At 37.2% G+C, this 16,287-nt stretch overlaps 1 protein-coding gene across 1 annotated transcript in view; it reads left to right on the forward strand.

Moving 5' to 3' along the window:
• The window catches only part of LOC150081829 (uncharacterized), a 353,456-nt gene that overhangs the window by 165,776 nt on the left and 171,393 nt on the right, over window positions 1-16,287 (forward strand). The gene's annotated exons all lie outside the window — the stretch shown is intronic.

Consider the following 16,287-nt stretch of genomic DNA (forward strand, 5'->3'; position numbering starts at 1 on the left):
AAGTTACTTAATCAGTCTGTGTCATTTATATTTTTAAAAATAAATAGCCATCATAGTCTCGGTACATGTATTTAGAGAGCACAGAAAAGGAAGCGGTAAAAATTCTGTATTGTTTTACTACATGGTAAAGGAAAAATGGTCAGCTAGTGGAATGTAAGAAATGTTCAAAAGAAATACATTGTGCAGGAAGATCTACAAGTGGACTGCATACTTACATAATTTAGATATAAGAAAAACAAATGTGATATCTAATATAGATGGTGATGAAAATGAATCAAGTTAATCTAAACAAGCCAAGCTACCATTTCACTCTCACTCTTTAATAACAAATTACTTAAAAAATGATAAAAAGGAAACCTTGTTAGAAGTATTAGTTTGTATGACAGCTCATGGTGGGTTTTCCTTTTAATATCTTCTGTAGATCTGTTGATATAAGAAAAGGTTTAATTGCAAAATAATTTAGTGATATTCCCAACTCTGCAAATACACTTAGAAATATAGTACTGAATTACTGTAAAATCGTTCACAATATTTTAGTTATTGATATATCTAAAATCAGGGCTGAAAGAAAAAGGTTCAGCTTGACTTTTGATGAGTGGTTTTCTATCAGAAATAGGTGCCATTTATATACCAGTGGTACCTTTTATATCATTGGATTAGTTTGTGTGCATGGAAATATGCTGGCAGAAAAGTATATACTGCTTTTTAATGAGAAATTAAAAGACCGTAGTCTCTGCATTTCTACTCATATAGTCTGTGTTGCAACAGATGGGGGCGTCATTTATGACTAAAATTGGAAGGCTCATTGGTGCAGAACAGCAGCTTTGCTCTTCTTGGGGAATTCATTTGGACTTATGGAGATCCAAACAAAACAATGAAATATTTGATAAACATGAATTATTTAATACTGAACATGTGTGATTTAATACTGAACATATTGCTGATGGTTTAAGCATAGACAGATTCTACAAGCATTCCTAATAATCTCACTCATAATGAACTTTCTCCATTCATTACAAAAACATGAAAAATAGTTAAAATTTTTAAACATTCAACTACTAAAAATAGAAATATCTACAAATTTATGTGTAAAGCAGAATTTGGAAAAGAAATTGCTCTACTGAATCAAAAGGGCTTTAATAGATTTCAATTCTGGAAGTTTTGTTATGATGATAATGAATTTAATTTATTTTCTGCAGCTATCTCTGTTATGTCAATCAAATTAGCTGTGGAAGCACTATGTCACAAAGATTCTAATCATTAAACTGCAGATGCAACACTAAAATTTGTGATGACAACTCTTCACGAACATAATTCAAAAATAAGCAATCATTTAAAACTGCCATGAAATTCCATATTTCTCAGAGATGCACAGATCTGTTGCGAATTCTTCAGTATTTGCATGCTGGATCACAAGATGAAAGTGAATTAGGATTAACTTTATTTCCAACACTAAGTAAAATTACCATCATAAAAATAGTAACTTGTGTAGCAAAAAGACTTCATTTATGCCCTGTGTAGATTTGAAATAAAATGCTGGAGCAGATTCAGTATTCAGCACCATCTTCCATAACAAATGATAACAGTAAACAATATTAGTGACATCCTCCAATGACATATCCTCGAAAGACAGAGTACAATTGGCTACAGAAGAAAGACTTCAAGTTCCTAATGATAAAAAAATCTCAAGGATTGAAACAGACTATTAAAAAAGAGATCGCAGTTTTTGAAGATGAAGGCATAAGAGGTTTGAATTTAAAACTTGTGTACAACTATTTATTTACAATTCCACTGTATTGTAAATAATTGTAATTGTATTTATTTACAATTCTACTGACAAGTGTGGAAGACAAAAGGGCATTTTCATGGCAAACCAAATTTGCACAAAAATCCGTGCACATTTGAATTATGAAACCATTGATAGCCTCTGCTTTTTAAGAGCATATTACTTTAGGAATGATACTGATAATTGCAATTCTTAAAATTATTGATGACATTTTATTTACATTTTTATTCATTTTATATTTTTATTTCATTTTCCCTGAAAAACAGTTTTTTTTTTTTTAATTCGTTTATTGAATTATTATATTGTTAATTTTGTTTATTTTATATCTTATAATAGTACAAAATATTAATAAACAATTTCATTAAATTTTTTTATTATTATTTCTAAATTTATAGACTCATCTATTAATATTGGTGTCCTGGTTTGAAAGATCAGAATACTGTAATACCGGTATTTATTTTTTTGACCTGGTATTGCAATCTCGATTCTTAACCAAAATAATAAATTTCCCACCCTTCTTGCTCTGTTTATCCTTTCTGTATACATTGTACTCAGTATAATGTATACAGATTTGCATCCCTGATGTCTGAGTAGCACCATGTCTGTACGAAAATCCTGTATTGTCCACATTTGATTACTAACCAGTACTTAAAAAATTTATCAAATTTGTTTGTTATACTCCTAGAATTAATGTATATGTGAATATAAATGTACCTCTTTCTGCTGTTAGTAACCTTAATACAGCCCATGTATGTGTTTTCATCTCTCAAGGAATTCAGCATGCCTTTAATCCTCGCCACTTTGCTTTCTAGTCTGCTGCATGTCCCAATACAAGTGTTGAAAGAAAAGAATCACTTTCATGTGTGCTCTTAATCAGTGTCCCCATCCCAAAGCTAATGGTTTTCCTGTCCTAATACTGTCTTTATAGCATCGGCAGATATTCTTGACCCTATTCTATTTAAATGTACCCCAAAAACAGTCTATCCTGTTAACAAGCACAAACAACACTGAGATAAATTCTACCTCATGAGACTTGAGGTAGTACTGAGATGGTTGAATTGATTTGCAAGGCTCTCCTCCTTCCTATCATGCCTGGGTAGAATTGCAGACATATCCTACCTCATTGGTTCTCAAGAGTAGAGTTGCAACCCTACTCTTGAGAACTAAGGGAGGTCGCAAGACAAATTTGTGGGGGATTGCGAGCGGTCTTCACTAGTTCAACAATATTTTTCACTCATTCTTTCAATCTTTGACTATGGAATAGTCGATCTAATGATTATACAATGTAATCATTTAAGTGAACACATGAAACGATATCTGAAAAGTTTTTTAACTTGTTATTTATGTATGTGCAACTATGCACAATATCATTTTGTATGGCTTTGTGGAATGAGTCATTTTTAAGATCCAAGACACAAAATTTCTACAGTAAAAATTCTGAGAGTAGTAGTAGTAGCATGTGATGCAAGAAAGAAAGTGTATGAGGTTATGTAGCATCAGCCAAAAAAAAAAAAAAAAACACTCCATTCCTTCCAAATGCCTGTCCACTTCTTCCTTAAATTTATTTAACCTATCAACATCCACAACGACAGATGGAAGTTTGTTCCAGCAATTAACCACCCACTGGCTAAAGTCAAATTTCCACACATCTGTTCTACATCTGTCTTTTCTTAATTTGAATTTATGCCCCCTTAGGTTCGTAATCTGAACAAATGGAAGGATGCCATCAGAATTTAGCGTGCTCAACCCATTGAAGGCCTTATACACCTCAATCAGATCACCGCACAGGTGCCTAGTCTCCAGCCACTGCAATTTGCAGAACTTAAGCCTCTTTTGGTAAGAGGATCCCTTCATTCCCCCTCACCAATCTTGTTGCCCTTCTCTGTACATTAGGGCTTGCATAAAACCGAGAAATTTCAAAACCGAGTTTAACCGAAGTTTACTCTTAAAACCGGTTTTAAAACCGATTTTCTCAGAGCTTATAACACAGGTATTTATTTTATCTTGGGTAGATTGTACAAATCGTAATCAAATCTTTTAAACAAAATGTATCACCTCTTATAGTAAAAAAAAAATTAAAAAATTAAAATGCTCCAAAAAAGTAACCAGCTTGAGATTATACAAAATTACAAATTGTATTCAAATCCTTTGAATAAAAACTATCTTCTCGTATAGTAAACAAAAAAATAATAAGCCCTATAATAATAAATAAATAAAAATAAGTTAAAAAAAAACAGCTTGGGGAAATTACTTTACTATTTATTGCTCAGCTTTTTTTCTGAAAATGATCCTTTAAAAAACACAGTATATTAAGCATTTTTCCTGATAGAAAAATGTATGATAGTAGAAATTTATATCACCGACAATTTTAAATAAAAATATTGAAGATAACAAAGGCGCAATACTATGCATCACTCCCGCAAGCACTGAATGAAGAGTCTAAACGAGGCAAGTTTCAAAATTTTCACGAAAGAAATTTTTTATTTATTTACTTGCAATTTTTTCCCCCCAATTAAATCTATTGTATTTTCAAAATTACATAAAAGCTAAATTTGGTGAAGCTGCTTTTTGGAGAACATTTGATCGCAAATTTAATAGGAATAAAGAAGCAAAAAAGTTTCTACGATCGAAATTTGATGCAATATTCAGCGAATCTGTTTCTAGTGGCGAATCTGTTTCATCAATAAGGCGCATTCCATAACTTGCCTGGCGAACAAGATAGATGGAACGGAGAAATGTTGAGCATTTTCTTTTATGCTATTGCTCCGACTCACTCAGACGTAAATGAGTACACCTGCATCATGCCATTATACAGGTGGGAAGATAAAAGGTACCCCTTCTAGATTTGGGCGACTTGCCCATGAGATTCATACCTTAAAATAAAATAAAAAACATGTTTAAAACTTAAAGCAGTTGAACGATCCAGACAACGAACAAACAAAAGAAAATGTGCTTAACAAAAAACTATAATCAAGGGCTAACTAAGAAAATATTCGAATCCGGTTATATAAGGCTCGGTTTCGGTTTTAACAACTCAGTATGAAAACCGATTTTATAAAACCAGTTTGCAAGCCCTACTGTACAAGCAAATCTACATCCTTCCTAAAATCAGGCCTCCAGACCTATACACAGTACTCAGGGCGTGGCCTGACCATTACAGAGGGACCTTATACAGAGGGGACAATCACCTCCTTTTCCCTGCTAGCAAAATTCTATATATCATTGACAAAACCCCATGTCCTGCCCTGGCAGCCTGTCTGTATTGCTCAGAAAACTTCATATCTGACTGCACAATTACTCCCAGGTCTTTTTCATTTTCTACCACCTTAAGTGGTAGAAAGACCAATAGATTGACAGTAGCCACTAGCAGAGGTGAAAGAGATTCTTGCACTGCTTCTATTAGAATGAGCAGAAGCCTGAAAAACAAGATGCATGGTATTTCAGAGATTGCTGGGAGCCATTGCGGTACAAGTAAACACATGTGTTGTGTTAGGGTAGCTAAGAATAGAAACAGGTGCAGGTATACTTGCGTGTACACCAATGCTAGGAGTTTAGTAAATAAATTTGATGAATTTGAGGTATTGCTCAAAACATCGAAGGCAGATATTGTTGGGATATCAGAGACGTGGTGTCACACAGATATAAGGGATGCGGAACTGCAATTTGGGGAGTACAACGTCTACAGAAAGGATAGACAGGATAGGAAGGGGGGAGGGGTTATGCTATTAGTTAAGAAACACATAAAAACCAAGGAAGTGAAGCCAGTGGACATCGCTAGACAGTGCAGTGTGGAGTCAGTTTGGTGTGACATAAACATTGGGAGATCAAAATTGAGAGTAGGAGTGTGCTATAGGCCTAATGACTCTGATGAGTATAATAAGGAACTGTACAGGGAAATAGAGTGGGCCAGTAAATCAGGGTGTCTTATAATGGGAGATTTTAATTTCCCAGATATTGACTGGAATTTGGGGGCTGGTTACTCACACACTAGCAGGGCTTTTGTGGATTTATTGGATGATTGTTTTCTACATCAGCATGTTCGGGAGGCAACTAGAGGGAGTAATACTCTTGATTTGATTATCAGCAGTGATTCTTCATGCATTAAGAATCTGCAGATAAATGAACCACTAGGTGGCAGTGATCACAGTGTGTTGAAGTGGGATTTACTCAAGGAGGTAACTACCATCAGAGGTAAAGGGAAGGGTTTTTGTTTTCGTAAAGGCGACTACGATGGACTGAGACAGTATTTAAATTCTATACAGTGGGACCAACTGATGATGTTACCAACAGCAAATTCAAAATGGGAAGCATTCAAAGAACTTATCTTGGAAGCTACTAGGCTTTACATACCAACTAAGAAATATTGTTCAAGGTTTAGGCCAAAATGGATGTCAGATGAACTAATGAGGCATATGGCAGAGAAGAAAAATGCATGGGATACATACAAATTAACACATGACACAGAAGCCTATGATAGATACAAGTTGATATGCAACCAAGTTACAAAGGAGGTTAGGCGGGCGAAGGCAGATTACGAGAAATCCTTGGCAAGGGATGCAAAGAAAAACAGCAAAGAGTTCTTTACTTATGTAAACTCTAGAAGGAAGGGGATGAATCAGATTGGTCCACTTGATATTGATGGGTCAAGTGTTGATGATCCTGCTCAGGTAGCTAACAAACTAAATGAATATTTGGCATCGACATTCACACATGAGGAGTTATTCAGCGAGGGGAATGCCAGAGGTGTATTCAACTCTAGCAGTAAGCTACAGAATCTTGAAATAACTGGGAGTAAAGTGGAGGAGAAACTGTTGAAGATAAACACAAGAAAGGCACCCGGGGTGGATGGGATCTATCCAGTTATATTAAAGGAAGCAGCAAAGGAAGTAAGCAAACCCTTACCCATAATTATGAGAGCTTCCTTGGACTCAGTGGAGGTACCCATAGACTGGAAATGTGCAAATGTGACCCCAATTCACAAAGGAGGATCAAAGGCTGACGCAAGTAATTATAGACCTGTGAGCTTAACTTCTGTTCCAGGAAAATTAATGGAGGCACTGGTTAAAGAAGCATTGCAGGATCATTTAGACAAGACTTCAGTTATAGCTCAGACACAGCATGGTTTTGTTAAGGGGAAGTCTTGCCTGACCAACTTGATTGGATACTATGATGCAGTCACAAAAGAACTGGATGCAGGGAATAACTTTGATATTATATACTTGGCTCTTAGAAAGGCTTTTGATACTGTTGCACATGGAAGACTGCTACACAAATTGGAGCAGTGTGACATTGGAGGCAAATTGCTGCTATGGATAAAGGGGTGGTTGAGGGGAAGAAGACAGAGAGTGGTAATCAATGGACACTGCTCATCGTGGACTGATGTTATTAGTGGAGTCCCTCAGGGCTCAGTGTTGGGTCCATTATTGTTTTCTGTATTTATAAATGATATTGATGATGGTATATCGGGCTTAATGTCCAAGTTTGCAGACGATACAAAGGTTGGCAGGGTTGTCAAGGACACTACTGACACTATGCTGCTGCAACAGGATCTGGAAAGGTTGAGCAGATGGGCTGAGAGGTGGCAAATGAAGTTTAACATTGACAAATGTAAAGTACTACACATGGGAAACAGCAACCCCAGAGCAACGTATCAACTCTGTGGTACAACACTGACAGTGGTAGAGAATGAAAGGGACTTGGGGGTAGTTGTGCAGGCAGATATGAAGTTCTCTGAGCAGTGCAGACGGGCTGCAAGAGTAGCTCATGGAGTATTGTCAATGATATACAGGAATTTTTCCAGCAGGGATAAGGAGGTGATTATTCCATTGTATAAGGCGATGGTCAGGCCACACCTAGAGTACTGTATACAGGTCTGGAGGCCTCATTTCAAGAAGGATGTAGAGCTGCTGGAATGAGTACAGAGAAGGGCAACAAGATTAGTGAATGGAACAAAGGGGTGCTCTTATGAAGAAAGGCTTAAGTTTTGCAAATTACAGTGTCTGGAGACTAGGCACCAGCGAGGTGATCTGATAGAGGTGTATAAAGCCTTGAATGGTTTAAGCATGCTCAATGCTGATAGAATTCTTCCTCTAGCTCAGAAAAATCACCTGAGAGGGCATAAATTCAAATTGAGGAAAGACAGATGTAGGATAGACGTGCGGAAATTTGCCTTTAGCCAGCGGGTGGTTGGTTGGTGGAACAGACTTCCATCCCTTGTGGTGGAGGTTGATAGCCTAAATAAGTTTAAGGCTCAGCTGGACAGGTATTTTGAACGAACAGAGGGGTGAAGTGGAAGTGGTTTTTTTTTTTTTTTTTTTGGCTGATGCTGCATAAGCTTGCTTTCTTGCATCAAATGCCTTTGCTAATGCTAAAAAGTGTAGTTGCTCGCAGTTGGTACGTTTCTCTGGGGTTAATTTTACCCATAAGCGGTACTTTGCATTTGTCAAGGTTAAACTTCAGTTGCCACTTCTTAGCCCATCTGCCAAAATTATCTAGATCCTGTTGCAGTAGCAAACTGCCATTACCGTCATTAGCAACCCTGCCAACTTTTGTATCATCTGCAAACTTCGACATTAAGCCTGATATACCTTCATCAATATAATTGATAAATACACAAAACAACAGAGGACCCAACACCGAACTGTGTGGGACTCCACTAATAACATTAGTCCACGAAGAGCAGCACCCATTAATTACCACCCTCTGTCTTCTCCCACTCAACCATCCTTTTATCCATTGTAGCAACTTACCCTTAATCCCATTCTGCTCCAATTTGTACAATAGGCTTCCATGCACAACAGTGTCAAAAGCTTTCCTGAAATCCAAATATATGATATCAAAATTATTTTTTGCGTCCAGTTCCTTTGTAACCACATCATAATATGCTATCAGATTTGTCAGACAAGACTTTCCCTTAACAAACCCATGCTGTGTCTGAATTATTGCTGCAGTCTTGTCTAGATGATCCTGCAATGCATCTTTAACCAGTGACTTCCATTATTTTACCCGGAACAGAAGTTAAACTACTGGTCTGTAATTACTTGTGTCACCATTTGATCCCCCTTTGTGAATTGGGGATACATTTGCACATCTCCAGTCTGTGGGGACCTCCCCTGAGTCCAAGGATGCTCTCATAATTATGGCTAAGGGTTTGCTTAGTTGCTTTGCCACCTCCTTTAATATAACTGGATAGATCCCATCCACCCCAGGTGCCTTTCTTATGTTTAACTTCAACAATTTCTCCTCCACTTTGCTCTCAGTTATTACAAAATCATTAAGCACCCTGCTACAATTTGATAACTTTGTGGCATTTTTAAACCTTAATAACTCCTTTTAGGCGCCTCTGTAGCCAGGTGGGAAGGAGCAGCAGTGTGTATCACATGCTTCTTTATTAGACCGGGGTTCGAGCCCGTCACCACCAAATACGGAGGATGCGGAAAGGTCAAGGAATGACCACCGCATATCCCGTAGCAATATGGCCTTAGTTGCTAATGCTCCTAAAAACAAAATAACAAACAACAACAAACAATAACTCCTCATGTGTGAATGTAGATGCAAAATACTCATTCAGATTGTTTGTTATCTGAGCAGGATCATCAACAGTTGAACCATCGATATTAAGTGGACCAATCAGATTCATCCCCTTCCTTTTAGAGTTTATATAAGTAAAGAAATCCTTTCTGTTTTTCTTAGCATTTTTTTGCTAAAGATTTCTCGTAATCTTTGGCAAAGATTATGAGAGATACTGTATCTTTTCCTACTGTATATTTCCATGCAGGTAGTCATTAGCATTAGTTGTTCTTTTCAGCTTGGTTGCTTATCTGATTTTGTTGTAAGTGAATTCTATAAGTCCAATCAAGTATAATCTACATAATGATATACTCCGGCGTACCAAGTGAAATGTGGGCATCATCGGGAGTTGCTGTTATAATAAAGAAAGAATGGGAAAACAAAATATTAGACTACTCTTGGATATCACCCAGAATATTGAAATTAAGACTAAAAATTCTATCTTATACAATAGCAATCATTAGCATGTACGCACCAGTAGAAGGCAACATTGATGAAACTGCAGAATTTTATGACGAAATACAACAGATCATAGACCAAACTAACGAAAATGAGTGTCTCATACTAGCAGGAGATTTTAATGCAAGGGTTGGTGTTCAATTAGTAAACAAATATATAGGATCAGAAGGCAAACCTGTGGTCAACAATAATGAAAAATGCCTGATAGACTTCTGCATTTTTAATAAACTTAAAGAATATCCATAAATTCACATGGGAACCAAGAAACACAAAGTCTATAATAGATTATATTATCATTAATGAAAATTTAAATGACAAAATTAGAGACACTAGAGTATTCAAAGGCAGTGAAATTGACAGTGATCACTACCTAGTAGAAAGCACTTTCAAAATAAAAGGAAATTATCTTAATAAAAAGAAAATACCAACAAAAACTACTAAGAAATTAAAAATACATTTGTTGGAAAATGAAAGCACTAAATTCCTTTATGAAAGTCAGATGAAAGTGATAATGTTGAGGAAATCTGGTCAAACATGAGAAAATCAATTTTGGGAGCTGCTGAAGAAAGTCTTGGATATTATGTCCACGTTACTTGGATAAACAAGTAACGCGGACATAATAGGGCTTACAGAGACATGGTGCCACCCGGAAATTGGGGATGATGAGTTTAAGTACGGCTTGTATAATGTATTTAGGAAGGATAGGGTAGATAGAAGGGGTTGTGGGGTAATGCTTCTTATCAGAAGCAGCCTGAGTGCGATGATAGCTTTCCTGGATTCAGACATTTCACATACTAGTACAGAGTCTGTATGGTGTGAGATAGTTGGAAACAAAGGTATAATGCGAGTAGGAGTAATTTACAGACCAGGTGATTGTGAAGATTATGACAAAAGCCTCTACATGCAAATGGAATGGGCAAGTAAGCATCAATGCCTTATTATGGGTGATTTCAATTTGCCTCTAATTGATTGGAGTAAATGGGAAGGAAACTCGACATGGGGAACAAAATTTTTACAATAGCAATCATTGGCATGATTGCTATTGGGAAACAGTAATCCCAAATACAAATGACTGTTATTTGTATCAACATGTCAGGGAAAGTACTAGAGAAAAGAATATCCTAGACCTCATCATCACCCATGAATCAGATGACATAACAGGGTTGACAGTAGAGGAACCAGTAGCAGGAAGTGATCACGGAGTTCTACGGTGGATGATGACAAGAGAGGTAGCAGAAGTAAAAGGCAAAGGAATGGGTTTTAATTTCAGAAAAGGAAATTACTTTGCCTTAAGTCACTACATGGCCTCTATTAACTGGGTAGATATCGTGCAGAAAATGAATACATTTGAACTGTGGTACGCTTTTAAAACATTAATCACAGATGCCTTGAATGCTTATATACATTAAAAAATACTCCACGAGGAGGGTTCCAAGTTGGATGAATAGTGAAGTTGCCACATTACTTGAGCAGAAAAAGGTGGCATGGAAAGGTTACAGAGCAATAAAAAGTACTGAAGCCTATAACAGCTACAAGATTATCTGTAATAGAGCCACAGAAAAGGTTTGACAGGCAAAGGCAGTTTATGAGAAATCACTAACAAACAGCAAAGAGGGGGGAGATAAAGAATTCTTCACATATATAAATGCCAAGAAAAGCAGGACAAACCAGATTGGACCTTTTACGTAAGGGAAAGGGGATAGTATTAAATACACCAGCTGCCGTTGCAGATGAACTCAACAGTTATTTTGCATCGATATTTACAAATGAAAAACCTTCTGTGGCAATGGGAAATTGTGGGAGCGAAGTTAAAAAATATGTAATTAATGATATTGAAATTTCGCAAGATTATTTAATGAAAAAACTTTCGAGCCTACAGACCAGTAAGGCTCCTGGAGTTGATGGAATATATCCTATAATCTTAAGGGAGGCGGCAAGCGAGTGCATTGAACCATTGAGGCTAATTATGCGAGCATCACTAGACTCTGGGAAGATTCCCTTGGATTGGAAAAGTGCAAATGTATCTCCCATACATAAGGGTGGTTCTAAAAGTGAAGTTGGAAATTATCGACCTGTCAGTCTGACTTCAGTAGTAGGGAAAATCATTAGCATTAGCATTAGTAGAGGCATTTGATGCAAGAAAGCAAGCTTATGCAGCATCAGCCAAAAAAAAAAAAAAAAGAAATTAACAAAAATAAAAATAACCACTTCCACTTCACCCCTCTGTTCGTTCGAAATACCTGTCCAGCTGAGCCTTAAACTTATTTAGGCTATCAACTTCCACGACAAGGGATGGAAGTCTGTTCCACCTACCAACCACCCGCTGGCTAAAGGCAAATTTCCGCACATCTATCCTACATCTGTCTTTCCTCAATTTGAATTTATGCCCTCTCAGGTGATTTTTCTGAGCTAGAGGAAGAATCCCATCAGCATTGAGCATGCTCAAACCATTCAAGGCTTTGTACACCTCTATCAGATCACCTCGCTGGCGCCGACCGGGCTAGGCGAGTGGGTAAAGTACCTGCCCGCCAACCCAAAGGTCGCGGGTTCGATTCCCGCCTCGGGCTTGGATCAAAGTACTGCAAAAACCTTGGGAGGTGCAATATGGCCATAGAAGCCGATGCGCCAACAACTACCAAAAAAAAAAAAAAAAAAAACCTCGCTGGTGCCTAGTTTCCAGACACTGTAATTCGCAAAACTTAAGCCTTTCTTCGTAAGAGCACCCCTTTGTCCCATTCACCAATCTAGTTGCCTTTCTCTGTACTCGTTCCAGCAGCTCTACATCCTGCTTGAAATGAGGCCTCCAGGCCTGTATACAGTACTCTAGGTGTGGCCTGACCATTGCTTTATACAAGGGAATAATCACCTCCTTATCCCTGCTAGAAAAATTCCTATATATCATTGACAATACACCATGAGCTACTCTTGCAGCCCGTCTGCACTGCTCAGAGAACTTCATATCTGCCTGCACAACCACCCCCAGGTCCCTTTCATTCTCTACCACTGTCAGTGTAGTACCACAGAGTTGATACGTTGCTCTGGGGTTGCTGTTTCCCATGTGTAGTACTTTACATTTGTCAATGTTAAACTTCATTTGCCACCTCGAAGCCCATCTGCTCAACCTTTCCAAATCCTGTTGCAGTAGCATAGTGTCAGTAGTGTCCTTGACAACCCTGCCAACCTTCGTATTGTCTGCAAACTTGGACATTAAGCCTGATATACCATCATCAATATCATTTATAAATACAGAAAACAATAAAGGACCCAATACTGAACCCTGAGGGACTCCACTAATAACATTAGTCCACGATGAGCAGTGTCCATTGATTACCACTCTCTGTCTTCTCCGGAGGCAATGATCAAGGGTGGAATTCACAATCATTTGGATCGAATTTAAATTCTCAAGGATACTCAGCATGGTTTTGTAAAGGGAATATCATGTTCAAATCTGGTTCGCTATTTCGAAAGGGTCACTTATGAGCTGGATTTAGGAAATAATTTCGACATTGTTTATTTAGATTTCAGCAAAGCTTTTGACTCAGTCCCACATGAGCGGTTGCTTTATAAGCTGGAACAGGTTGGAATCACTGGGAAAATCCTTAGATGGATAGAAGGATGGCTTCAGGGAAGGAGGCAGAGGGTTGTGATAAATGGCTATTCCTCAGATTGGGTTGATGTAAGAAGTGGGGTTCCCCAAGGATCAGTATTAGGACCACTGTTGTTTTTAATTTTCATAAACAACATTGATGAAGGGATAAAGGACGTGATGTTTAAATTTGCAGATGATGTTAAAATTGGTAGAATAGTTAATGATCACTGTCAAGCTGAGCTTCTTCAGAGAGACCTAGATAGACTTCAGGAATGGTCAGAAAAATGGCAGCTATGCTTTAATCCAACAAAGTGTAAGGTATTACACCTGGGAAACAGTAATCCCAAAATAACTTATTCATTTGGTGGAGTTCAACTAAACCCAGTACTGGAGGAAAGGGACTTGGGTGTTACGATACGGTCAGACATGAAATTCTCTGAGCATTGTAAACAGGTTGCAAGGAAGGCCCATGGTGTCCTATCGATGATCTGTCGAACTTTTGCAAGTAGAGATAGGGACGTGTTTATCCCATTATATAAGGCTTATGTTAGACCACACTTGGAATACTGTGTTCAAGTATGGAGACCATACCTAAAGAAAGACATCGAGCTTCTTGAAAGGGTGCAAAGACGGGTAACTCACCTTGTGAGATCGGCAAAAGGGCGTCCTTATGAAGAAAGACTTCGAATATGTGGGTTGCAGAGTTTGGAAACTAGACACCTTAGAGGAGATTTGATTGCGTTGTTTAAGGCTCTGAGAGGCATCAGTAAAATGAATGAGGAAGAAATTTTCAAGATTATAAATGATGCTAGAACTAGGGGACATAAATTCAAGTTACGGGGAGAAATGTTTAGATTGGACTGCAGGAAGTTTTATTTTAGCCAGCGAGTTATAAATTACTGGAATAAGTTGCCCTCGTGGGTGGTAGAGGCCGACAGTTTGGGGAAATTCAAAGGTCATCTGGATAGTACTTTCGGGTAAGGGAAGCGCATAGGATGATAGGTTTAATTTCCTTTTTTTTTTTATTAATTATTATTATTTATTTTATTTAGTTTTTGTTTTTATCATTGTTTTGTTCGGATTTTTTTTTTTTTGGCTGGTGCAGCTTAAGCCATAGGCTTTCTTGCACCATGTGGCCATTACTGATAGTAAAGTAAAGTAAAGTGCAGCCATTATCAACCCACTGCAGGATGGAAGCCTCCTCAACAATTCATGCTGAGGGAAAATGGACCATAATCTGCCACGCTGGTCCAGTGCGGGTTGGCAGATCGACCGTATTCAGCAGTCAGGGGCTTGAACCCCGGTCTACTCAAAGAGCGTGTGCTACTGCACTCCCGCTCCTGCCCACTCGGCTACAGAGGCCATTACTGATACTAATACTATAAACCTATAAAAAATAAAAACTGGCTAAGAACTTGGAATGAAGAATTGAAACAAACAATGAATGAGAAAAAAAAGTCCTATAAACTGTTCCTACAAACTAAAGACCTACATCTACACATAAAATTTAAAAAGCTTAGAGCTGAAGTCAGAAAACTAACCAGAAGAATCCGACAAGATGACTAGGATAAATTTGTTAAATCTTTAGAACGTGATATCACGGGCCCACAGAGAAGAGGTTTTAAAATTTTTAAGAAATTACAACTAGACACAAATGATCAAATAAAAACCAATTCCATCTCCCAAGCAGAATGGAAGCAACACTATTCCAAATTATGGTATAACCCAGGCACTAGGGAATTGGAAGATGAATCTGTGATAACCAAAGATGAAGAAAATATAACAATGGAAGAACTAGAGTTAATATTACAAAAATCAAAAAACCCGAAAAAGCCCAGGCATAGACAATTTGAATGTAGAATTATTTAAATATGGGGCACCTTACTAAAAAACACACTTGGAATACTGAAAAAACACACTTCACACTACTAAAATTATTTAACATCATATGGCATAAGCAATAGATACCCAAAGATTGGGAGGAATAGTAATCAATTTACACAAAAAAGGCTCCAGAAATAACCCTAACAACTACAGAGGGATAACACTGCTGTAAACTGCTGCAAAGCTATACTCTAATATACTAAAGAATAAACTTAATAAATACAGTGAACAATTCTTAGAAGAACAATGTGGGTTCAACAAAGGGAGAAGCACAATAGATGCCAATTTCTCACTACAACAAATTTTGGAGAAAAGAAGAGAATTCAATCTACCAACATTTCTGCTCTTTATTGATTTTTTTTTTTTTTTTTTTTTTTTTTTAAGGAGCGTTAGCAACTAAGGCCATATTGCTCCGGAAATATGCGGTGGTCATTCCCTGACCTTTCCGCATCCTCCGTATCTGCTGCTCCTTCGCACCTGGCTACGGAGGCGCCCACCTCTTTATTGATTATGAAAAAGCATATGACAATGTAAAAAGTCTGTATAAAATATTCTAATGGCCAACTATCAGACCCAATTAACACCAATAAAGGAGTGAAACAAGGATGTGGACTATCACCAAATTTATTTAATATCTACATCAATAAAATTCTTAAAGAATGGAAACAAACAATTAACAAAGGAATACAGCTGAACAACAGGAATAAAATCCAAACTATATTATATGCTGATGATCAAATAGTAATTGCAAAATCTGAAGATAAATTACAGATAGCAGCAAATGAACTTAATAAAATAGGTAAAAAAGTAAGAGATGAAAATCTCCATCTCAAAAACAAAATCAATGGGATTATGTGGAAAAAACATACAAAGAGTCAAAATTGTTATTGATGATAAAATAATAGAACAAATATCTGACTTCACCTATTTGGGAAATTTAATATCAAATTGAAGGGAAAGACATCCACACTAAACTAAAAAAATATAATAAAATGATTGG

This window comes from Mastigoproctus giganteus, chromosome 8 (assembly GCF_048544385.1).
Source record: "Mastigoproctus giganteus isolate SK-2022 chromosome 8, ASM4854438v1, whole genome shotgun sequence".
NCBI lineage: Eukaryota > Metazoa > Arthropoda > Arachnida > Uropygi > Thelyphonidae > Mastigoproctus > Mastigoproctus giganteus.